The sequence below is a fragment of the Miniopterus natalensis genome, chromosome 9 (genome assembly GCF_054644295.1).
Source record: "Miniopterus natalensis isolate mMinNat1 chromosome 9, mMinNat1.hap1, whole genome shotgun sequence".
In the NCBI taxonomy this organism is placed as follows: Eukaryota; Metazoa; Chordata; class Mammalia; order Chiroptera; family Miniopteridae; genus Miniopterus; species Miniopterus natalensis.
In genome coordinates, this window is record NC_142089.1 from 72,209,399 (window position 1) to 72,234,091 (window position 24,693).

The following is a 24,693-nucleotide window of genomic DNA, read 5'->3' on the forward strand; positions in this document are numbered from 1 at the left end:
TCACATTACTTTTCATTTTTGATGACTAGTATTAGAAATATGTATAACATCTACAGTGATTTGTATTATATAAGACAATTTTGAAGTAGGACTAACAGACAATTTGTCTTATAAACAGAAGATGTAAACCTATGGTATAAATAAACGCAGTACAGTACTATAAATATACTTTGTCTTCCTTATAATTTTCTTAATAACATTTCCTTTTCTATAGCTCACATTTTGTAAAAATACAGTATGTAATACATATAACACACAAAATATATGTAAATTGGCTGTTTATTGGCAAGGCTTCAGTCAACAATGGGGTATTTGTAGTTAAGTTTTTGAGGCGTCAACATTTATATACAGATTTTTGACTGAACCCTAACCTTTCACATTGTTCAAGGGTAAATTGCACTTTTAAAACCACTTACTTTATTATATTTGGAAGAAAACCAATGAGAACTAGACAAAAAATAAATTATAATTCATGTTTCCACAAACTTTGCTAGGTTTTAAAAATATATTTACTCTAAAAGTTTGATCCAGTTTTATGTCCTTAACATGGGAGCAAAGTCCTACAGAATTCCATTCTGAATGATTACACTGCTATAATCACAATTCTCTTCCCTGATTACCAAGGGAATGTCAAGAGAAGAATTTTTTTTTTTAATTTAAATAATTTCCTCTAGTTAACATAAAATCAGATATATTTTGTGGGAAAATAAAAAGATCTAATAACTAGCTGTCTTTCCCTACATCTATCACTGAATCAGTTCTTTTAGTTACATTTAGGGAAGTTTAAGAATTAACTACTTAAAATTTATCTATATTATTCTAAGGGTCTATATTTAATAGAAACTTCCTTAATTTTATAAAAACAGATTTTAGATGTATTTTGGCCTCATTAGACACTTAGCATATGGTCTGGGTACAAAAGAACCTGTATGAATTGTTATAACAGAATATCATGGATATAAAATAATCAAATTTGGAAATTTTATGCATTTTAGAGGGATTTCTAAGGCTGTTTTCTCTCTCACTCTCTTTCTCTTTCACACACACAAGGCAAACTATAAGGAACTTTTATTATTATGAAATTAATTATATTGTGTAATGGTACACAATTCATTTTCCTGAAACATCACATAAATGCCATTTAACATAGTTAGCAAAAAAGGTGGATACAAGACCCTCCATCGCTTTGTTTAAAAACGTTTCAGGGTGGCTTATGTTTTTATTTTATTCCTTTGCACACTAGAGTGTAATTTTCAGTGCTAAGCAGCATAACATAGAAAAGTTCCTATAGCAAATCCATGTGAAAAGGCCTCTTCCAGTAAAGTTAAGCTCAGAGATTTAAAATGGAGATCTCCATTTTATGAGATAAATCATAAATTTTGATTTATCAAATTGATCAAAATTATAGATTTTGAGATTAAATATCAGTACTCTGACACTTGTATATGTGTGGGCTTTATCTAGTTTATGAGTTTCTTTATGTCAGTTTTCTCATCTTTAAAATTTGGGTGAAAAGAATTCCTACCTTGATGGTTGTGAGTATGAGAAAAGTAAGAGTAGGTAAGCATAGGAAGTAGATGGATGGATATATAGGTGATAGATGATAGATTAGATAGATGATAGATAGATGACAGATAGATGATAGATGATAGATAGATAGATAGATAGATAGATAGATAGATAGATAGATAGATAGATAGATGATAGATAGATAGATGATAGATAGATAGATAAATAGATAGAGATAGATGATAGATATAGATAGATGATAGATAGATAGATAGATGATAGATAGATAGATAGATAGATAGATAGATAGATAGATAGATAGATGATAGATAGATAGATAGATAGATAGATAGATAGATGATAGATAGATAGATAGATAGATAGATAGATAGATAGATAGATAGATATAGATAGATAGATAGATAGATAGATAGATAGATAGATAGATAGATAGATAGATAGATAGATAGATAGATAGATAGATGATAGACAGATGATAGATAGATGATAGATAGATGACAGAGCAAACCAAGAACAATGCAAGATGTTTATTGAAAAGCTGTTATCCTATAGTTTCCATCTTCTCCCTTTCATTATTATAAGTATTTGTATCCCCGTTGCTTGAAATGGTCCGAGTAGTCAATAAATAACACATAATATCTTTTGTTAAAAAATTTTGCAAACTACATTTCAATGTAATTTTTCAATGAAAAAGCTAATGGTTCTTAGCATAGCATCTTTCCCACCTTGATGCTATACTATAAAATCCAGAAACACAACCTGTTTACAAATTCAAAGACATAAGAATGAAGACATTTTCTATTAGTAAAAACATTAAAGTGACCAGCAATGTCCCTAAGTATAACAACTCTCCTCTTGGGAAAAATAGGGAGCAAATGAAATAGACAAAAATAAACTTCTCTTGGAAGAAATTAACATTATTACTCATTATGACAGAAGGGAACATGTTAAAGATACGATAGCAGTGATTTCCTCAGTGAATTATCCTGAAATTGGAACCTGTTTATTCTTCACACTTTGAAAATATTCCTTCATGTCTCATAATCCTCCCCTCCCAAAAGTAAGATAATATGAGAGACTTGGAGGGTGGGAGAGAAGTGGATCTATGCTCTTTGGAATAGTTATTAAAATTTGCCAATGGGAAACTAATATTTGTCAAATACTTCTGAGAAGGAACTAATAGTTTAAGACAAATACTATTGCAATGAATGCAATAATCCTGTTGTATTTACAATATATATATGAAAAATAAAGTCAGGACAATAAAATCAGGACAGATCTGAAGAGAAACTTTATAGAGGATACTCAGGATGGAGAATTATTTCAAAAGAGCCACCAACTGTGGTAATGAAAATAAAACTACTGATTACTGAGTTCATACTATATAGCAGATATTAGTTTACATGTTTTACATTATTTTACCACTAGTGTTGTAATAAACTCTAATATTCTTATTTTGTAGATAAGAAAACTGAAACTCAAGGCGCTCAGCTACAACGCAGGGGTGAGACTTGAATTTAGGTGTTTCTGAATTCAAATCTATAATCAGAGATTTGTTTGTAGACCATGAAAAGTTAAGACGCACATTACAACCCTGAGATTTACCACAATAAAAATAATACTAAAGGTATATCTAGAGAGCCATTAAATAACATAAAATTGATTTCTAAAAACATTCAAATAATCAGAAGTGAAAAAAAAAAAAAAGAAACAGGATAATAAAAAAAAAGGGGAAATGTGGAAAATGTTAGATCTTAATTTAAAATACAAATAATTATACTAATTGCTTTATTATTAAATTTATTGGGGTGACATTGGTTAATAAAACTGTATGTTTCAGACATACAATTCTATAGTACATCACCTGTATATTGTATTGTGTGCTCACCACCCCAAGTCAAGTCTCCTCCCATCACCTTCTATCCCCTCTTTACCTTCCTATTCCTCCCTCCATGTCCCCTTCCCTCTGGCAATCACCATGCTCTTGTCTGTGTCCATGAGTCTTTCTTTTTTTTCTTTGCTTAATCCCTTCACCTTCTCATCCAGCCCCCAATCCTCTCCCCTTAGACAGTTGTGAGTCTGAAATCTCCAATTAAAAGGTAGAAATTATTAAAATGGGTAAGGAAGCATGTTCCAATTGTATGCTATTTACAAAGGTGTCCTGATATATAAAGATACAGAATGATTGAAAACATACAGATAAAAAAAGTGACACCAGGCAAAAGAAGGTTGGAGTGGCTACATTATTATTATATAATTGCTGCTTGAGATAAAAGTGTTAGAAGAGATAAAATGAGATGTTTCATTATAATAAAAGGATAAATGTATTAGTAATACCCAATAGTCATAAATACCTAATAAAGGTTTTAAATACATGAAGCAAACATGGACACAATGATGTAGGAGGCAGACAATTTCACAACCCTAGCTGGAGATTTTAACACCACTTTCTGAGTATTTGGTAGAATAACTACATCAAAGAAAAACCAATAAAGACATAGGTGATCTGAAATAAAATAACACCTTGACTTTTCATATGCACATAGTACACTCACTGAGATTGATATATGCTGGACCATAGAACAAGCCTGGCTGTAATCAAGAGGACTGAAATCACAGAAATTATGTTTTCTGGCAACAATGAATTAAACTAAAAACCAATAACAATAACATATCTAGAAATCCCCAAGTATTTGAAATTTAAACAGCATGATTCTCAATAATTCATGATTTCCAAAGATAAAATCACAAAGAAATTAGAATCATTTTTAACTAAATGGTATTAAAAGCTATGACATCAAAATTTATAGGATGCTGTTAAAGAAATATTTAGAAGAAAACTTACAGCTTGAAATTCTTATAATAGGAAAGAGGAAAAGCCTGAGATTCATAACCTATGGTTAATCTTAAGTAGCTAGAAAAAGAAGAGCAAACCAAGCCTAAGTAATATAGATAAGAGTAGAATTTAATGAAATTAACAAAGCCAAAAAACATACTATAAAAATAGTAACAAAACTGATAAATCCCTAGCAGGCTGTTCAGTAAATAAAAGAGGAGAGGCACGAACTAGCCACGATCAGGACAAAAAAGGGGTTTTCTACAGATCCCACTGCCATCATAAGTAATCGTAATTTAGAAATTATTATAAAATACTAATTATAAGTAATTATAAAATTATAACTATTACTTGTAAATAATATTAAATAATAATAAACTAATATTATGAAAAAAAATGAAATTTACACCCCCCCTCCCCCCCATAGAAGGCTAGATACTTTCACTGGGGAATTCTATCAAAGATCAAAAGAGTACTAATCTTAACAAAGTTGTTCAACCAATTGAAAAAGATCAATTACTTCTCAACTTCTGTTGTGTAAAAGGAATAATTCTAATATCAAAACCTGTAAAAGATATTACAAGAAAATCATATTACAGGCCAATAACCCTTAGGATCCTAGCCATTAATGAAATATTAATTAATAGAATCCAACTATGATAATATGTCATGACCAAGTGAAGTCTATTACAGAAATGCTGAGTCTGTTTAACATTGAAATTAATCAATACAATTTACCATGTAATCAGAATAAAGAATAATAATCATTTGTTTCAATAAATAGACAAAAATATTGATAAATACCAACTTCCAATCATGTTGAAAACTCTCCATAAAATAGGATTGAGAGGGAATTTCCACCCTGGTGGGTGTGGCTCAGTTAGTTGAGCCAACGTTGCCCTGTGCCCCAGCTCTCAGTTGGTTGAGGTCCCCAGTTTGATTCCCCAGGGCACATACCCAGGTTGTAGGTTCGATCCCTGTCAGATACTCATGGGAGGCAACCATCAAAGTTTCTCTCTCACATTCATGTTTCTCTCTCCCTTTCCTTCCCTCTCTCTCTAAAAAATCAACAGAAACATATCCAGGAGCATATCTTCTGGTGGGGATTATAAAAAATAAAATAAAAAATGGAAATACCTAAAGTTGGTAAGAACTTGAAGCAAAAAGTACTCTAACATAATAAGGTTGATGAAAATGTAAAATGGGACAACTATGTTTTAGTACTATTTGGAAGTTAGGAAGGTAAACACAAATTTATCATATGACACAGTCATTCCCTTTACTCAAGAGATATTACATACATTCACAACAGACCTGTGTAAGAATGTTTAGTGCAGTTCTATTTATCATAGACAAAGGCTGGGGACAGTCTTAGGTGTCCATCAGTGGGAGAATGAATAGACTGGTATACTCATTCAATGAAATATTACTTATCAATAAAAAGAAGCAAAATACCAGTAAAAAACACTTATAAATCTCAAAAACAATATCCTGAACAAAATAAGCTTCACCTAGATAGCACATACCATATAATTCCTTTTCTATAAAGTTATGAAATAGGCAAAAATAATCCATGGCTTTAAAAAGTCCTAACAGTGGTTGTTGCTGAAGTCATGGGATAAGATTTAATTAGAAGGGACATGGGGTGATACCAGGTTCTATTTAATGATGGGACTTGGGTTACCAAAATATACATTTGTAAGAAGTCTGTGAATGTATTCTTAAGATTTTTGTACTTTACTATAGTAAATTTTACAACAAAATTAAAATGATAAACAAATATTAAACTCTACTTAATGAAATACATGCTGAATCCTTAAGAGGATACTATAATTTCTACAATTTATTTTGAAATGCATCAAAGATAAAATAGGATGATGGATAGGTGGGAGATGGACAGATGGATACATACGTGATAATACTATTGTAGTAACCTGCTCATGGTAAAAACCATGTAGTGACTATATAAGCATATTCACTCTCAACTATATTGTATGTTTAGAATCTTCATAATACAGTGTGGGGGGGAAGTCTTTATTTGTTCATTGCTTGGGTTTGTACTCTGAGAATATTAAATGAGATAATATTTGGAAATACACTAAAATATTGTGTGGCATATAGTAGGTGCTAGATAAGTGGGCTTTAAAAAACTAATTTAGGAAATACATTTTTTAAAAAATACTAAAAATACCGAGTCACAGGTTATCACACCACAGTGTATCTGTAAATGAGAAATGATCAATAGACGTTTGTGCTGTGAGAGTTAATTCCAAAAGGTCTAGAACCAGCTTGAGTTGTGTTGTGTCCCCTCCGCAAGAGTAGTACTGATTCCTAGTGTTGCTTTGTAGGCGTGGGTCCGAGGGGCGGCTCGTGTGAGCTAGTCAGCATTGCTTATGGCGATGAGCTCTCCCTGACTCTTCCAGGCCCCTGGCTCTGAGCGGCCTTTGTCTGCACACCCGTATTTAAGGCTGCACTTATAGTCTATCCCTTTCCTACAATCAACTGCAGTTGTGTAGACATGATCATTTTGGGCTTTCTTTAGCAAAAGAACCCTGTCTAGCTCTAGTGTCACATATTAGCATAACTTTTCTTTAAATAAATGTGAACGAAGAACATCATATCATACATTCTTATTTCTTTTTTAAGAAAAGAGATGGTAGAGGCAGGCACTACCATCAGTGGAAGCTCCACCCATCAGGTTTCCATCTCATGAGAAATACTGGATCAAGATACCTGACATTTAATAAAAACAAATGGATTTTGACTGGGCATTTTTTCTTTATCTAATTTAAACTAATAGTTGAGAAATAAGGTTTTGAAGGCATAGTGAAGTCAATTTTCTTGAGATAGAAAACAAAAAAGTAAAATACCATAGTTTTTCTCGAATTAGCTTCAAAGCAGCATAGTATTTTTATTTATTTATTTATAAACATTCAAAAAGTAAACCAAACTTTTACACTCAAATACTTATCTACTGGAATATTGTGAGTGGCGTTCTGATAATATGCAAAAGTGAATTGTGTGCATGCATGTGTACACATTGTAGACACATATTCTTAGCAGAATAAAGAATTATCAATTGTGTGCCTTGACTTAGGGGAAGTGGTAAATATTCTAGCTTCATATGGGTTACCCACTGGACTCTGCAGGCACAAATCAGCTTTGAGAGATGGTCACATATCTAAGATATAAACTAGAAAAAATGTCCTGTGGAATTCAGACAATTCTTTGTGGATTATCCAAGGGTCACAGTGAAAGAAGAGAGTAAAGCCATAGAGAAACCCTGAAGTTATCAGGACGCTGCGTATGTTAGTGGATGTTCAGGAATTTAACAGGCTCTCTGCTGTTATTCTTTAACTGATCGTGAAGTCCCCTTAGCTAAGCATGGAACCCTTTTTCCTAGAAACAACATTAATGCATCAAGCGCAGCACATCTTAGGAAGAGCTAGATTATTCTAATAAAAAAGAACTTTGTGTAATTGAGAGTTTGTGGAAAATGGTGATTGTGTGTGAAATGGACAAAAGGAGAAAACATCATTTTTGGCAAGATTTTTTCACCTGACTTAACCTGAACAAATTTTTCTGTTTTTGCCTTATTTAACCTAGCTGGGTATTTTACAATAAGCCCTTGGAAAGCTCAGTAACATGGATTGAATGCTGTATATTTATTTTAAAACTTCTTAAAATTACCCAGAAACTACAAACCATCTCATCTTTCCCATCAAATCACAAGTCAACAAGAAGAAATAAGAGTTTCAGAGAGGACAGAAATTCAAGGGCATGGATTCTTACCCTGATTCAGTGTGAGCCTGGGGTTAACTGGACTCTTGGCTTAAAGTACTTAGAGATATCATATTAAGTATTTCACATTTTAAAAACAAAACAAAATGTATAGTTTTTAAATATCAACTGTAGAAATAAACCCTTATAAAAATCTTCATGACCAGAGGTGATTTGTAGAAGATAGACTACAGTGTGTACACCAGTGAGTCATAACCAGTGGGGACATAGGAGTATGTATCTCATTGATACATACTTAGAAAAATAGGAGAAGGTAAGTATTTTAGTATTTAAAAGAGAGGAGGCGAAGCTTAAAGTATTGAGGAGCATTTCTATCGAAACATAACTTTTTTAGGAATTACACCGAATTCTGATATTGGTGAGATTAATCCACCAAGCACCTCACATGTTGCTATTTCTTTTCCATTTCAGGTCCCCGTGGGTCCTTCGGGCATGTAGAATTAGTCTCACCAAAATTGTTTCCTATAGTGGGCTGTGACCCTCAGAGCCTTTCCCACCAGTAGCACATTAGACATAGGAACTTAAGGACAATGGAAGTCATTATTAAGTAGTTCCTAAGCAAAGAGCCTTTGTTCCACTGGTTGGGTGTTTAATTGCTAAATGGCTGTGCTTAATTGCTAGATGGCCTGTAAGCATTAGAAGAAAGGTCATATTGGTCAAACATTTAGATAAATCATCTGACCTACACTCATGGAGCACCTACAACACAGAGCTTAGTGACTGAGAATCAACAGGTGATAAAATAAGGGACACTCAGCACCCCTGAGACACTGAGCAATCCTGCTGTCTGGAACTCAGTTTTGCCACTTGTGTAGTAGAGAGCTGAGGCAGTTGGACTCCAGCATCACCCCCAAATTTTAAAACAAACACACAAACCAAACAAAGCATTAAAATTTTATTGGAATCACGGAGCTGGGTGGGAGGGGGAGTATACGTCCCTGCACTGACAGTCAGCCTCTCAAGTAGGTACCCTGCCCTTTCTCACCTGGACGGTGCTAGTTGCATTGTAACAGTCTAAATACCAGAACATAAATCTCTTTCAAAACAACATTTTCAATGTGCTAATTTATTATGGCCACTTAAGGCACACAGCCTATTCTCTTACTTCACATGAATGCTAAAAATAATCAGAAAAAAAGCAACTCTTTCGTAAGCAGCTGAATTTATTGAGGAAAGAAGAAAAAAGGGTGAAATGAAGCCTTTGATTCCTCTCAAATATTCTTAAATATACATAAGTAGGTTCATATAGCTACTAGAAGTGGGTAATTTTTCTAAAAGGTAAGAAAAACTGTTCTACCTTCTAAAAAGGAGGTAAAATTCATTGCAATAAGCTAGTCTTCATTACACAAAAGAACATATTTGATCGAAGTTCGCATCGTAAGATACAGTACAGTGAAGCTATATAGGTCATAACTGACTTTCATGCTGAATGTCCCAGATAGAAGCTGCAGGAGGGAAAGTTAGCTCAGATGTTTTGCTTTCAGATTCTCTCAGTCAAGTCTCAGAGCCCCTTTTTTCTCTCTGACTTGACATCCTAGGATATACTCTGCAGATGACATCATGTAAACCGCCAAACACAGCAAGAGACCCAGGCACCCCAGCATGAGACAAATAAACAGCATTTTGTCAAACTTCCAAAGGTGCATAATACGTTGAAAAACACACAAACTTGAATGGCAATTGGAAACGTACGTTGATCATCAGTGGTGTCCAGCAGGCATGAAATATTCTGTAAAACGAGTGCTTTGAATTAGGATACTTATGAAAGCTTAAGGCTGATTAATAGCTACTATATTCAAAGACTGTTGAGATATATTTCTTGGAGCTGTGGACCAGAATAGAATGGTAAACAGATTAATTAACAATAATGTTTTTGTTTCCACTGAACCAAACAGAGGCAGTGAATTCTACATGAACAAATATTATTCCCCAAGGAAATGGTGTCGCAAGGTCTTTGTCTGGGATGCCGCTGTTGGCCAGATGCCTGCCATCAGAGTTAGAAGAAGAAAAACACTATGTAGGGCCGAACAGGGAAGTCGGCCTACAAGGGAAGCTAGAGAGTTTTCTTTCCCTTGCTGCTGTGCCAGTCTTAGAAAACATCTGCCTTGTTTTGAGGTGGTGAGGCTCTGTCAATCAGATAATTAACCCAGGTACTGCTTTTGGAAACTTCCTTTCCTCCGTGTCATTTTTCATCATTCACCTTCTGAGGGATGTGCTGCTTCCAGGAATACAGATTCTCCAACTTTCAGGGAACAGTGTTACAGAGGGGGTTCAATTGGCAGCGTCAGAATTTCATGAATTTTTTCCATCTACCATTTTTTTTTTTTTTTTTTTTTTCAGATTTCCCATAAGCAGGACCAGAGGGTATGAGGTAAAGGAGAGTAAATATTGCCCTTTTTCTCACACATGGTCACACTTAATGTAAATACAGTCAAAGAGAGTGAAAAAAATAAATGGTTATAGATTCAAAACAACGCATCCCTTCCAAATCCATGCCCGAATGCTTTGAGCATTGATACTCTCAGGCTCCCTTTTAACTCATTTGCTCCTTCTTTCTGTTATCCATTGTCTCACATTTAGTGAATAAACAGTCATTTATCACTTGCTTTAAAAAATAAGACAAATACAATTCTATGGGCTAAGGGGAGAAATAGATCTGCTGTTTTCATCAAAGATCATGTTGCTTTTCATGAATGGAGCTTCCAAAGACATGGATTTTGTTAGCTGTATGATGAATGTGTTGCAACATAATAGACCATATTCTGAATGCTGGAAGATTGCCTTTCTCAAATGATTTTCCACGCATCTGACGAGTAATTTTTGGACTATAGTTAAATAATACTTAACCTATGCTATGCCTTGGTTTCCCCAATAGCAAGATGAAATTAATAATTTACAGCATTTACCTACTTTGTGGGAATAGTTGGGCGCTTATGAGAAAGGTGACTTTTGCTCTTTTGAAGAATTAATACATGCTTTGACAAATTGTTCTACCACATTATTTAAATGAGAAAATAAAAGCAATACATTTTCATGCAAATACTTTATACCTTAGACATTTTTTTGTAGCAGTCAAGTGCCTGTGCAAGAGTGAGTATGTGTCCATCATATGAAGTTGCTTTTATAGAAAGACACTGTGCTTTATACTACTGAACGGGTAATTGGACACTACAGCCTGCACTGGCTTAAAAAACAAAATCAAGATACTGTCATATTTAAAATTAGTAAATAATAAACAATTAAGCTATAGTTATGAGTAGTTTAAAAGATAGTCATTCTTTTTATATTTATGTGGATTTTCTATGTTTTCTTAGGCCGATAACCTGGAACAAAACAATAGTAATCTAGAATGCTTACACTGCTTCACCTTTAAATTGATATTTGAAAATGCATTAACTTTTCCTAGTTTAATGGAAAACAAGATGATTGATAAAATTCCCAAATATCATAATATAGATTTGAAGGAATGTGATGTGAAGGTTCAAGATGGGTCTCCTGAAATCTACATTTACTAAGTGATCAAAGGGGTAATTTGATGAGGTTGTAAGCCATTCACGTTACCTTGAAAGTCCTGGATTCTTTCTTTTATGATAATTTAAATGCCTGGTGCCAGTAGATGTAGTCAAACACTCTTCTGTAGATATACAATGATTTTAAGATAACAAACCCCTCGCTATGTCAACAATTTGAATGAGGGATTAAAAAAAAAAAAAAGCTTGCTGTAGTTGTCACTAGTTTCCTCTTACCTAAATAGAATATCTAAATCATAACATTTTAAGCTAAAACAGCACTTTTGAAAGTTCAAATTCTCTTGATCTATAAAAGTAATTTATGACTGCACAGTAGGCAAAGCAAAGGTTACCAATCCATGGCCCAAATTATTAAATAGAAAAGACCACGGTGGGCATAATTATTTTTACTTTTCTGACAGAGGCAATTTTTCACACACTAGTGCTTGGCCGAATGAAGAGAAGGGGTAGGACAGTGGGCTGTCACTGAGATGCAGGCACACTGGTCGGAATTGGTCGGCGGGTGCAGGAATGAGTTTTGATCTCTCTCCTGCAGCTTTCTGTATTGAAAATCCAATATAGATATGTTGGGTAGTTATAGAAAACTATAGTTATGGAAAAAGGAACCTCCTCTGCTTGCTTTTACTTAAAATTATATTTGGTCATGTAGCTGTAGCTTGAGTATTTGTTTAAAAATAAGCATTCCAAAATGTAGTTGTCAGCTAGGAGCCGTTTATAGTTTGCAAGTTACTTCTGCTCTCTGATCTCCATTTGCAGCATCCATAAAAGCAGGCTGGATTGTTCACTGTGGAAGGTCTTTCCAGATGTACGATTCTATATCTTTATTAGAATAAAGTCTTGATGAACTGATGAAGAGATACATATGTGATAAAGAGCATACAATAAAATATTAAGTTTGTAAAATTCATGATTAAATGCTGGAAAATATAAGTTTGATGAATAATATTCTACAACTGCTTACTGATATATAAAAGTGAATATATGTATCCACAGTATTTAGTATTTATATTGACATTTGAAATATAATTGAATTTTTTAGCTTCATTTTATAGATGTAATTGAGAATGGAAAAGACTTATCTAAGCTCAGAAAACAGATTAGTGGAAGAATTTTTTAACAGCCCTTGATTGGTGGAATTAAAGTTCAAATTCGACATTAACATATATTTCCCCTTTCCGAATTAGTCATTTCTACTCTGGACATGTATTAAATGTGCACAGAGCACAATAATGACAAGTTTTATATCACTTTACAAAGTAGTTTCACATATGCTGCTTCATTCAATTAATGGAACAAAAGTAAAGAAATATAGGCAGAAAATATTACCTGTATGTTAGCAATCAGGCCTCTTGAGTTAGGTAGATCTCATGACTTACCCAGGAAAATATTATGACTTAACAGAATCAATAGAAATAAAAAAAGATATGGGCCCAGAACCCTGGTTATCTATGTCCTAGTGAAAAGGTGGAGACTATGAATGAAAAGAAATACATATTTTATTTATAAACAAATCACAATCAAATTGGTGAGATGTTTTATAAAGTAGCTAGAAAGTAAATAAAAACATGAGCAAATGTTACCGTGCTTATGTAAAAACATACCTACAGGAACTTATGTAGTAAAGAAATTCAAATTACAAGGAAAAATTGCTGGTACTTTCAAATGACCAGGCCTAGAATTTCAGACACTCAGGTCAATTCTGAGAATTTTTTTATAAAAGTTTTAGGCTTTATCAATATTTTCTCAATCTTTCAACATATTTGGTATATGATAACAATCACTGTAGTCTTCTAACCAGTGACTCTTTAGATGGTTCACTTACAAACTTGACTAGCCTCCCCTCCTCATTTGTACTTGATTACGTAATAAAAGTTCATAATTGGTCTATTATGAAAAGGTTCATGGTCCATCACCATGATCTCAATCTGGTCAACCTATTCTTGAAAGAATTGTCCCTATAACTGTATCTGTACTAGCACAGTATAAATATTTAGGAGTTTACAAATGTCTTTAAACAATGTAAAGCTATAATAACAGAATCTAGACAAAATAAAGAAAAAAATTTTCAAACACACAACAAAACGTGGTTTTGGATTAAGGAAATTACATTATATGGGTTGAGTTTATTTTCTTGTGTTGACACAACCTCATATTGTCAAAACACAACTTCAATAAAATATATTTTTCCATTGCGTACTTTCATGGAAAAGAGAAAAATAGAAAAATGTTAATATAAGATGTAAAGTGTGACAAAATAAATTGTAAGATTGATTTCAACTGGTTTGTTAAAACATTATTACAACATAAATTTTGTTAAAAAAAATAAGGTAAGTTAGATTTTCTCTGGTGCCTGCATGCAGATTTGAGTCTAATAGTCAACTATCTACCTATTTGCCATTGGTCCAAACAGCAGGACATGTGATTATATCTGTACAAACATGGCACAAACCTATATAATAAGACAAAGTCTAGATGAAATTATAGATCATTATGGAATTATAGATCATTAACACAACATTTAACATGAAGAAATTGTTTAGAATATGACACAATAACAATTCCTTTAAAACTGAAAGACACATTCAGGCTCTAAAACGCCATTCCGCATTAAAGGAACACAATCCTGTATAAAATCACTGGAGAGTTTCCTTTCCTTGTAATCGCTTCTCTAATCCGTGGCAGCGGTGGAATGTCAGCACCTGAAAAATCTTAGGTAAAGGCATTAGCTCTCTCATTCCCAATCACTTTAATTGAATGTGTAGTGTGTATACGGAACTATAATTCTGTCCAGAGGTTGCTTGTCAAGTCATGTTTTTATTGTAATTACCTGATTTGTTCAGCTTTAATCGTATTTACTTTTGAAGGTCAGCTGTCCTGCTCAGACATGGTTAGTTAGAGGAGGGAGAAATATGTAACACCCACAGGCAGGAAGCCTAAAAGAAAGAAAAAAGGGCGGGAGCGTAGTCTTCCCATTTGGACAAAAAACAAAGTAGAATCATCACCTACAAATTACTGTAAATTGACAGGTTACGTTATATTCTTTTACTTCATTACATTTCATATTCGCGTTTACCGTTTGAGACTCAGGTGTAACTTGCCAGAGGAGGCTTCTAGCTCTCCTTTGATGATGTAATCATCCGTGTTCTTGTTCGATTCCAGCGGTGATGAATTACTCACAATTAACATGTAGGACAGAAAGCCGAAAACGTGGACCGCACCTCTCCCCTCCCTACTTTCTACTTATAAAACTTATTTTAAGTCAATTATCTATCGTATTTCTATGCATTGCAAAAACCTTCCCAAATTCATACTCCTGGCACGTGGTTATGCTTTGGTAGGGAAGAGGAATGTTAACATTATCACTCCACCTCACCCCACATATCTTTGAGATTATTATCATAAACACTTTACATCAGTTACAAATATGAGGTGACAGATACTAACTACCTCATGGTAATCATCTCGCAGTACATGCACGCCAAGTCATTACGATGGACACCTATATTTATACAGTGCTATGTGTCAATTGTATCTCAATAAACAAAACAAAACACAAAGTAAACAAACAAAACTGCAAACATGTATTTCGTTTCTGATGTATTCACATATAATGAATACAGAGAAAACTGCTTGACCACATCTTAAACTTTTTATCAGCAGGAAATCACTAGCAAGTGGTTTTATCTTAATATTAATCTCCAAGTAATATTATTAATGATATGAAAGAGAAGAAACCTATTGGTAAGATAAAGGGTATTAGTATCCGGAGCAAATTCAACCAGTATATAAGAACCTGTATTCAATGACAGGGAAGCATGGATCAGACTGACAAATCTCAGAGGACTGGAAGGGGGCGGGTGGGTGGAGGGGACAGATTAACCAAACGACTTATATGCAGATATGCACAACCCAAGGACACAGACAATGGTGTGGTGAGGGACTGGGGAGGGCGGTGGGGGAGGGTGGAATGGGTCATTGGGGAGAAAAAGGGACATCTGTAATATTTTGAACAAAAAAAAAGAACCCGTAGCAGGATCTGATGGGCAACATCGAAGACAACGGAACCCTTTTGTACAAGGCAAATAGGAGATATCCTACAGAATTGTAGCCAAAAGGGGAAACATTAAGTTTCAACACAAAACTAGCCACCACGATATTCAGTTTTCTGTTGCTGTCTAACAAACAACACCCAAACTTAGTGAGTAAAACGCCACCAATTGTTTTATTATATATTTTATATTTGGGGGAGTTGATTAGGCTCCAAGGGATGACTGCGGTTCTCTCATGCATTTGCAGCCTGACAATGACTGGGGCTAGAGCTATTTCAAGAAAAATGTTCTCAGTCACATGTCTGGGACCTCAGCGAGGGCTGTCAGCAAGAAACCCACATACACTCCCCATCGACATATGACCTGGCCTCCCAGCATGTTTCCTGGGTTCCAAGGCAGGATGTGCATTGTGTTTTATGACCTGGCCTTGGACACAGCATCGGAGAATCACTTCGACTACGGTTACATTCAGATCCTTGCAGTGAGAGAGACACCCACCCAGCTTCCCTAGGAGGGGAGCAGGGACATCACAAGGAAGAAGAGCATGTGGGACATGGAAGAAGAGCATGTGGCTTGTGGCCACCTTCTGAGATAACACGAAGTACTGCAACGCCAAGCTCTGGGGGCTGGTCAGGACTGTCGTTCACAGTAACTTCCTATCAGATAGCCCAGGAGAGCTTGACTGCAGGCTGCAGGCCGCGCGCTAATAGCTGAGAGAATAGCTACAGTGTTCAACAAATACTTGGGGAAAAAAATATATGAAATTTTAACCTTACTAAGGACTTGAAGTTCTATTTCTTTTTTTGTAATTCTGAGAGATTGTGCCTTATTCACTTTGATGCTACATTTTTAGATACATGTAGGATCGTGATATTCCATCTACTGAGTATTTTCTTCCTTTATCTTTATTAACTCATTTCACTTTAAAGTCCTTTAGTCTGATATGAGTAATTGCTATGCTTCTCTTTTATTAACAATTTTCCTGTTATAACTTCTTTTATTTCTTTGATTTCAAGTATTTTATGTAGTTCTGTCCTATGTGTGTCTGTTTCAAGAGCATAGAGCTAGATTTGTTGATTTAAGTACTCTTTTAAAATCCAAGCTAATATTCACTCCTTTACGTAGTGAGTTTAGCTTCTTTTTATTTATTGTAATTATGTTGTATTTGAACTTACATTTACAATTTTTTTACTTCTTGATAATGTTTTTATTTATTCAGTTTTTCCCCCTAGTTCAGAACTTATTGATTATATGTCTATTTTTTAACTGTTAGTGCTAAATGTTTGACATACAGTTATAGGCAAACATTTTTAGACAAAATTTAAAATTATCTTGCACTTCTATTTTTATAGCATATGATATGAAACTTAGCCTTTTTGAATTTTTATTTATCACACTCCCAATAAGTAGTATTAATTACAATTTCAGTGTTGCTTTCTTAACTTCAATATTCATATTAAAATGCTAGTAGTTCTCTTAATTTATTAAAATGTAAATTTCTGAATTCACTGTTTTGTTCTACTTTTTTCTTTTCTTCTAGAATTTTATGCCTATTTAATGAATTCTTATTGAAGAACATTCTGCAGCAATCCTTTCACTCGTAACTCTCTTAGTGTGACTATACCTGAATATGTCTTTATTTTACACTGAACCTTGCAGAATAGCTTGACTATACTTCAAGACTGATATTTATGTTTATCCCTTAGCAATTTAAGATACTTTTCATTGTTTCTGGCATCCATTTTTGCTTCTGAGATGTCTTGCAAAAGTCTTATTATCTTTTAATAAAATCTTTCTTTCCTCTCTAATAACTTTTAATGTTTTTCTCAACGTTTTATTATTTTAACACCAAATGTTTAGAAGTGGATTTATTTCTATTGAAACTTATTGCTACTTAAAATGTTCTTACCATCTGATAATTCATAGCTTTCATCAATTCTGGAAGAAAAAATCACCTATTGTCACCATAAATATTGATAATCTGATGTTTTTCATGCTCTCTTCTTCTAGATACATCATCAAGGTTAAGGTCACAGGCTCCGGATTCTGATGAGCATGTTCACTTCTCCCATTTTCTGCTTGTAAATCTTAGTGTTCTCATATTCTAACAGAACGATGTTTCTTGGTCATTGGCATTCTCCTATTAAAAACTATTTTTGAATAAACATTTCCTATGGGATAAAACCCAACTCTTAATCTAGCATTCAAGGCCCTACATAGAATCTGACCTAAAGGTCTTAAACCTAACTTTCGACTAATCTGGTGCTCAGGAGTTAAGCTCCAGCCAAATTGGCCTACTCATTAACTTCAGAATTTACTCTATGCTTTTCCATTGCCACACATTTTTGAAAGTTGTTTTCACTGAAATACTTTACTTCATTTATAGCCACCCTATCCATTCTCCACTGCCTGGACAGATCTACACTTTTCCATGAAGAGAACCCAAGGAGAAGTAATTTCTGCCTATTCAGAATTCTTCTGAGACTTATGTGCTGTGATAGAATAAATACATAATGTGAGGGGTTGAGGTTTACAGATTGTGGAGCCAGATTGCTGGAGTTCAAACCCAGACTATCCCATATATGAACTGTAACATCGCCAAAAAATTTAGCTAACCTCAGTGTGCTTCACTTTCCAAATCTGCAAAATAATGTTAAGGAAAGGATCTACCTCATATTGTTATTGTGAGAGTTAACAAGTTAATACAAGTAAAAAATCTCAGAACAGTGGTTAGCATGTACTATTTAAGCTTTGGTATGTTTTCTGATATATTTAACTACATTGTCTGCCACATTTTGAGGTGAATGTTTCTCCTCCACTCTGAGGATTGTTTCTTTTCCTTTTTTTAAATTTTATTTTATTTTTTCCATCACATTTATCCCTCTTGCCCTCTTCCACCTCCACCACCACCTGCAGTCACTGCACTGTTGCCCACATCCATGAGTTCTTTCGTTTTTTAATTTCTTTGCTCAACCCCTCTGCCACCCCCAACAACACCCCCCCCCCCCCCCACACACACACACACCAGAGCTGTCTGCCTGCTTTCTACCTAGGAGTCTGTCTCTGTTTTGCTTGGTAGTTCATTTTGTTCATTAAATTCCACATATGAGTGAAACCATGTGGTACTTGTCTTTCTCCTACTGGCTTATTTCACTTAGCATAATGTTCTCCAGGTCCATCCACGCTGTTGCAAAGGGAATAATTTTCTTCCTTTTTACTGCAGGGTAGTATTCCATTATGTAAATGTCCCACGGCTTTTTTATCCACTCATCCACTGCTGGACACTTGGGCTGCTTCCAAATCTTGGCTATTACGAATTATGCTGCAATGAAAATCAGGGTGCAAATATTCTTTCCAATTAGTGTTTCCAATTTCTTTAGATAAATTCCCAGAAGTGAAATTGCTGGGTCACAAGGCAGTTCCGTTTTTAATTTTTTGAGGTAACCCCATACTGCTTTCCACGGTGGCTGCCCCAGTCTGCATTCCCACCAGCAGTGCACAAGGGTTCCTGTGTTCCACACCCTCGCCAGCACTTGTTTCTTGATTTGTTGATGGTGCCATTCTGGTTGGTGTGAGGTGATACCTCCTTGTGGTTTTAATTTGCATCTCTCTGATGATCAGCGATGTTGAGGATCTTTTCATGTATCTGTTGGCCATCTGCATGTCCTCTTTGGAGAAGTGTCTATTCAGGTCCTTGGCCCATTTTTTAATGGAATTGTTTGTTTTGTGGTGTGGAATTTTATAAGTTCTATATACATTTTGAATATTAACCCCTTATCTGCTGTATCACTAGTGAATATGTTCTCCCATTAAGTGGGTTGTCTTTTCATTTTGTTGATGGTTTCCTTTGCTGTGCAAAAATTCTTTAGTTTGATGTAGCCCCATTTATTTATTTTTTCTTTTGTTTCCCCTGCCTGAGGAGATATATCAGAAAAATATTGCTACCAGAAATGTCTGATATTTTACTGCTTATGTTTTCTTCTAGGTTTTAATGGTTTCAAGTCTAACATTTAAGTCTTTAATCCATTTTTAGTTTATTCTGTTGTGTCTTGTTAGTAATTTCATTTTTTATTTTTTTTTTTGCATGTTATCTGACCAATTTTCCCAACACCATTTATTGAATAGACTATCTTTAGTTGATTGTAATGTTTTGCCTCCTTTGTCAAATATTAAATGACTATAAAGGTATGGATTTATTTCTGGGCTCTCTATTCTGTTTCATTGACCTATATGTGTTTTTATGCTAGTGCCATGTTGTTTTGATTACTATAGCCTTGTAGTATAGTTCGATATCAGATAGCATGATTCCTCCAACTTTGTTCTTCTTTCTCAAGATCACTGTTGCTACTTGGGGTCTTTTGTGGTTCCATATAAATTTTGAAACAATTGTTATAGTTCTGTGAAGTACACCATTGGTATCTTGATAGAAATTTCACTGAATCTGTAGATCACTTTGGGTAGTATGGACATTTTAGCTATGTTAATTCTTCCTTTCCATGAACCGGTATATGCTTCCACTTATTTGTATCTTCCTCAGTTTCTTTCTTCAGTGTCTTATAATTTTCTGAGTACATCTTTTACATACATGGGTAAATTTATTCCTAGGTATTTCATCCTTTTTGAAACAATTGTGAATGGGATTTTTTTGTTTCCCTTTCTGATATTTATTGGTGTATAAAAATGCAACTGATTTCTGGATGTTCATTTTGTATCCTGCTACTTTGCTGAATGCATTTATCAGTTCTAGCAGATTTTTGGTGGAATCTTTAGCATTCTCTATGTGCAATATCACATCTTCTGCAAATAATGACAGTTTTACTACTTCATTTCCAATTTGGATGCCTTTTATTTCTTCTTGTCTGATTGCTATGTACTTCCAATACTATGTTGAATAAGAATGGTGAAAGTGGACATCCCTTTTTGTTCTCAGTCTTAAGGAGAACACTTGTAGTTTTTGCCTGAGTATGCTGTTTGTTGGCTCTGGGTTTCTCGAGGACTATTTCTAAGCAGAGGGAACTCAGTTGGTTATAACTCCAGGCCTCTCTACTTTTATTGACTCACTTTGTTCTTGGGAATATAAACTGACTCCCAGATTTTCCTCATGGGGCTCAGGTTGACAGAGAATAAAAGCATATTTATTTTTCCTTCTTGAGGCAGTTCCTGCCCTACAAAAGTGTGGGATAGATGCAGGGGGGAAGCCCTGGTTACTGTTAACATAACTGGATGGATAAACCCAACAGATACTGAATTTCACACATCTAGTCCATTTGACTTTCATACTTACATTTTCCATCTTAATCTTTATCAGTAATAAAGTTTATTTTCAGAGTACATGAGCCATACTTTGTTTTACTTCTCAGTGCATTCAGAACTTGGCAGGTGGTAGGAGTATTTCCTTTGGAGACTTTGCCACCTCAGTATCTCAATGACAGTACATGCTAAAAATTTGCTAGAGCCAATGATTACTGGTAGGGTTCCATACCAGATGAGAAATACTGAATATACTTAAATAAATTTAATTTGAAATTCCTTCCTGAAAAGATAAATAATACCTTATAGAGCCTATTATCAGCAAATTTAACTATATTAAAAAAAGAAACCTCCATGTGGTATTGGGTAGCAATTCATAAGACCTTAGGGACAGATAGATGACAGCATTGTTGGCTATTTAGAACTTCTGTCTTCTAGTAAAGTACGATTACTTAGCTTATACTCTTCATGCCATCTAAATCACATCTTTCCAACACTGGCATTTTTCCCTGAGAGGGAATAACGTGGCTTATTACATCAGATGCCAACTTGATCTAGCACTGGCTGAACTGACTGAAATAGTTATTGAAGTGCTTCCACTATGAGCAAGCAGAGTCAACTTAACTATACACCTGAGTTACTGGCCCACTATTTTTAGTTATGAACCTTTGTAGAACCAAATCTACAACTCATCACACTCATTGCATTCATTTTTCTTATAGCGGTGTGTAATAAAGGGTACCAAAATAACAGACATTTACTTTTTCATTTTGCTGAACAAAACTTCATGATCAAAACTGACAAAACTTTAAGCATCTTGAGCTAGTGTTTTGTTTTCCTTTTTAAAAAATACTTTAGATAGAAAGAATTTAATATAGTCAGTATTTTAATTTATTCTTCAGCAACTATAGAAGAAAATCACTTGCATACCGTATAATGGCATGGGAATCTTTAGACTTCTGATATGGCTATCAGTAACTGAATCCATTATAACTCATTAAAAAATCAGAAACTCCTCTATGTTTAAGCAAAGAAAATATAATGTTGGTATCCACAGGGATGATGAGAGTTCTGAGGAGCCAAAGAGGAGACAGTCAGGCAATGCAGAGAGATTGATAACATCCGGAATAGTGATGTAGATAAAATGTAAGACTGTAGGAACTTGGGTTCCAGCTACACTAAAGTATATAGTTTTCCAGATGAACTGTGTCTTGCCTCTGTGCCTTTGCCCAAGCTGTTTCCTTGCTTCAAATGTTCCTTTCCCCTTTATCCACCTGGGGGGTGGCTATACTTGTTTGAAGATGTGCCACTCTGAGGCCTTCCTTGACCACCCATCCTTTCCCCTGGTAAAATTAGATTGCATCCTTTCTACCACTATTGTACTCCTTCCATATGCTTTCCATTGCATGTCATCATCATAGTTAATGTGCCTACTCTCTCCTATTAAATGGTAAGCTCAAGAGCAAGAGTTTTATTTTCTTTGTTTCAGTGTTTGCAGCACATATCACTAACAGTGCCTAGCCTATAATTCTGTGGTTAATGAGTGAGTAAATGATTAGATGGATAGAGGAGGGGATCCCAGTATGTCTTAATAAATATATAGTAGTGACTGGCCTTGGCAACCTAGTGTTCCCACCACCATTGCAAAACTTCACTCCCTAATATTGAGAGAAATTTTAACTAAGTAATTAAATAGTTGCAAAAATGACAAAAATCTTTTCTTTCTTCCAAAGAATCTTTATTAAACTCCTACTTGACTTTAAAAAACTATTTTAGGAGCTAATTAAGGCTTGAGGTATGTATAATCTAACTGAATCTTTTTTGATAGATCTCATACCAATTTATTTTTCCATGAGCCAGCATTAGTATATATTTTAAAAATCTGTATCTGGATTAATATATGTAGCTATATAATTGAGTACACATTATGCTTTTCTTAAAACTACTAAACAATAAGCAGATCACAAGCTGGTAAAAGGTTTATGTATGTATAGTTTTCTCTGATATAAAATTGAGCCCAGGAGCAGCATTGCTTCATTGTTTCACTGACTGATTCAATTGAGATACTTTTTGCTCGCTTATACTGATAGCATAGTTACTATAGAATTTTGAAATTCTTTTTTTATTATGCCCCTAATGCCAATAATGTTGGATTTTCCAAATGTGCTTTGACATGATTGTTCATTTTCAGTATATAATTGAAAAATAAGAAGATCCTACAATAATTATTCATTTTAAGATGGTAGTTTTATGTTTATTTGCTTGGAAGATGAAAGCAAAGGTCTAAAGCAAGAGCCTGATTTTATTTATACACACACACACACACACACACACATATATATATGCAGGAAAATTCTCATGGACAGAGACCTATAATATTCTTATTTTAGTCAATACATGTTTGAATTCATCATCTTGCTCATACTATTTAAATTCAGTGGATAATTCAATGATTTTTTCTTGTACCAATCTAGAGGATTCTGTTGGTCTCCACAATCTGTTCCAACCAAATGAGCACAAGCTGCCACTCCCCAGCCTTGCTTCCACCAGCGGTATAATCTACACTGATTCCTATATTGTCCACACTAAACCCTCATGACCTAAATACAGAAACCATGCTTTTGCAAGTCTAATGTTTACAATATTCACATCATGTTAAACTTATTACCATCTTTAAAAAACCTTCATGTAACAATATTTAAATTGGCAGTAAGTTGAACCATCCAAAATATGTTTGTGCCTATTTAATATTTAAACATTATTAAGCATAATGTATATCATATGCTGTGGGAAATTTTCATTGATGAAAATTTGCTAGTCAACTGGGTATCATTTTGAAAAGAAAGTCTAAAACAACAGTTTTAATATTTTGAGCAAATCTAAGTGTACAAGAAAAACTTTAAATATCTAGTAAATAATTTTACTAAAAATTAAGTAAGTCATCTTTATACATGAATTATAGGTTTGGCAGTTTACAAAGCCTTCAACTTTTATATCACATTCCACTATTCAGGGTTAACTTTAACTGATCCATAGTTTCTGCTTTAACATGATGACATTTTCCACTGGCATTTTTCTTTCTAAACTCTCTCTCTCTCTCCAAAAAATACTCAAGACAACATTATTTGCAGCAAATATTGCACTTCCGCCTGGGATTTGTTTGCAAGTCTTTTTATTTATCAACTCTCTGTTCTAATTTGATCTTATGAATTTCACCCTTAAGTCAAATAATTTGGCAAAGGAAGAAGGGATAAGATTCAAACACTAATAACAAATATTTTGAAATATTTAACAGTCAAGACATTTTTAAAAATTTATCTTTATTGTTGAAAGTATTACAGATGTCCCCTTTTGGCTTTTTAGTCATTTTTTCCAAATGTGTAAAACAAGCAAACACATTTAACAAAACAGCAACAGTAAAAAGTCATTGTACTAAACAGAGACAGTCAACAGCTGGTAGAAAATTGAACTGAACTTTGTCAAGAGACAATAGAAAAAGGAAACTAAAGGCTTCAAATTGCTTATAGCAGGCCAGCGTAAATCCAACTGCTTTTGGGGGTCATTAAAACATCTTGAACAATTTTTCAAAGATTTTTGGATCAAGAGGCTCAAAAGAAGATTTTGCCAAGCGCTACTTTCCTTTCATTGTATTTCATGAGAAATTTAATCCATATGTTTCTGATTCATTTCTATTTAA